This window comes from Berghia stephanieae, chromosome 8, assembly GCF_034508935.2.
Source record: "Berghia stephanieae isolate SIO BIC M18660-M18661 chromosome 8, UCSD_Bste_1.3, whole genome shotgun sequence".
In the NCBI taxonomy this organism is placed as follows: domain Eukaryota; kingdom Metazoa; phylum Mollusca; class Gastropoda; order Nudibranchia; family Aeolidiidae; genus Berghia; species Berghia stephanieae.
This window is the reverse complement of record NC_088367.1, coordinates 48,941,338-48,943,837: the sequence shown is the minus strand read 5'-3', so window position 1 is coordinate 48,943,837 and position 2,500 is coordinate 48,941,338. Positions and strand designations below refer to the sequence as shown.

The 2,500-nt window shown below is 38.7% G+C and overlaps 1 protein-coding gene across 1 annotated transcript in view; it reads left to right on the top strand.

Annotated features, from left to right (window-relative positions):
• The window catches only part of LOC144979038 (uncharacterized), a 17,027-nt gene that overhangs the window by 13,755 nt on the left and 772 nt on the right, over positions 1–2,500 (top strand). The window lies entirely within an intron of this gene.

Genomic DNA, 2,500 nt, shown 5'->3' with positions numbered 1-2,500 from the left:
ATATGTTTGTGTTGAGAATATTGGCTATTAAGCTTAACTGCTGGTCAAAATTATTCGCGATGGTGGTGTACGAACGAATCGGCGGTCTCAAGAAGTGGGTGAGAGAGGGATCTAGTAATGACTTTGAGTTTGAAACGAATATTTTTGTGTTCGTGGATAGCTCACACGGTAGAGCCACGCTCTCACCTGCCAGGCGGAGTTGTCGTACCAATAAGGTCGCAGGTTCAAACCCCACCACCGCCGCGAAAAAAATTTTTATTCTCTATTGTCTTCTGGCACTTTTCTATTCACTTCATATCTTGTTGTTACCAACATAAGTGCCTGCTCCACTCACTTTTCTGAATTAAAAATTCACCCCACACACCGGAGCATACTCAATGTCTCAATCGTTTCTATGTTATATGTTTGTGTTGAGAATATTGGCTATTAAGCTTAACTGCTGGTCAAAATTATTCGCGATGGTGGTGTACGAACGAATCGGCGGTCTCAAGAAGTGGGTGAGAGAGGGATCTAGTAATGACTTTGAGTTTGAAACGAATATTTTTGTGTTCGTGGATAGCTCACACGGTAGAGCCACGCTCTCACCTGCCAGGCGGAGTTGTCGTACCAATAAGGTCGCAGGTTCAAACCCCACCACCGCCGCGAAAAAATTTTTATTCTCTATTGTCTTCTGGCACTTTTCTATTCACTTCATATCTTGTTGTTACCAACATAAGTGCCTGCTCCACTCACTTTTCTGAATTAAAAATTCACCCCACACACCGGAGCATACTCAATGTCTCAATCGTTTCTATGTTATATGTTTGTGTTGAGAATATTGGCTGTTAAGCTTAACTGCTGGTCAAAATTATTCGCGATGGTGGTGTACGAACGAATCGGCGGTCTCAAGAAGTGGGTGAGAGAGGGATCTAGTAATGACTTTGAGTTTGAAACGAATATTTTTGTGTTCGTGGATAGCTCACACGGTAGAGCCACGCTCTCACCTGCCAGGCGGAGTTGTCGTACCAATAAGGTCGCAGGTTCAAACCCCACCACCGCCGCGAAAAAATTTTTATTCTCTATTGTCTTCTGGCACTTTTCTATTCACTTCATATCTTGTTGTTACCAACATAAGTGCCTGCTCCACTCACTTTTCTGAATTAAAAATTCACCCCACACACCGGAGCATACTCAATGTCTCAATCGTTTCTATGTTATATGTTTGTGTTGAGAATATTGGCTATTAAGCTTAACTGCTGGTCAAAATTATTCGCGATGGTGGTGTACGAACGAATCGGCGGTCTCAAGAAGTGGGTGAGAGAGGGATCTAGTAATGACTTTGAGTTTGAAACGAATATTTTTGTGTTCGTGGATAGCTCACACGGTAGAGCCACGCTCTCACCTGCCAGGCGGAGTTGTCGTACCAATAAGGTCGCAGGTTCAAACCCCACCACCGCCGCGAAAAAATTTTTATTCTCTATTGTCTTCTGGCACTTTTCTATTCACTTCATATCTTGTTGTTACCAACATAAGTGCCACATTGACTCATTGCACTTTAAGCAAAGGGATGTAAATGCGTTAAATAAACAGCCGAAGTAGTAAAATTATTGTTGTGTCCCTTGAACGATGCATTTAATTGAGATGAAGTAAATGACCAAAGAGGGGTTTGGTTTTTTTTAAAGTAACCTTGTAAACACTGACGGGGTAAAGTTTATTCAGAACAAAGACATGTTCTGATCTGATTCTGTTCTCATAGGTGGATCTATTGCCGGTCACTTCAGCATTGGTCTCCAGAAAAGACCGAATAAGCCAGGTTCAGGCGCAAACTAAGCAAAAAAAAAAAAAAAAAAAAGAAGGGAAAGCGCATAAGTTCATTGCTTAAGAAATGCCGACAGCGGAACTTAACGCAGATAATAAAAATAATAATAAAAATGATAATAATAATAATAATAATAATAATATAATAATAATAATAATAATATAATAATAATAATAATAATAATAGTAGTAGTAGTAGTAGTAGTAAATAGTAGTAAGTAGTAGTAGTAGTAGTAGTAGATAGTTGTAGTAGTAGTAGTAGTAGTAGTAGTAGTAGTAGTAGTAGTAGTAGTAGTAGTAGTAGTAGCATAGGTAGTAGTAGTAGTAGTAGTAGTAGTAGTAGTAGTAGTAGTTAGTAGTAGTAGTAGTAGTAGAGTAGTAGTAGTAGTGTAGTAGTAAGTAGTAGTAGTAGTTGTAGTAGTAGTAGTAGTAGCAGTAGTAGTAGTAGTAGTAGTAGTAGTAGTAGTAGTAGTAGTAGTAGTAGTAGCATATGGTAGTAGTAGTAGTAGTAGTAGTAGTAGTAGTAGTAGTAGTAGTAGTAGTAGTAGTATAGTAGTAGTAGAAGTAGTAGTAGTGTAGTATAGTAGTAGTAGTAGTAGTAGTAGTAGTAGTAGTAGTAGTAGTAGTAGTAGTAGTAGTAGTAGTAGTAGTAGTAGTAGTAGCTGTAGTAGTAGTAATAGTAGAAGAACAAGATGAAAAAGAA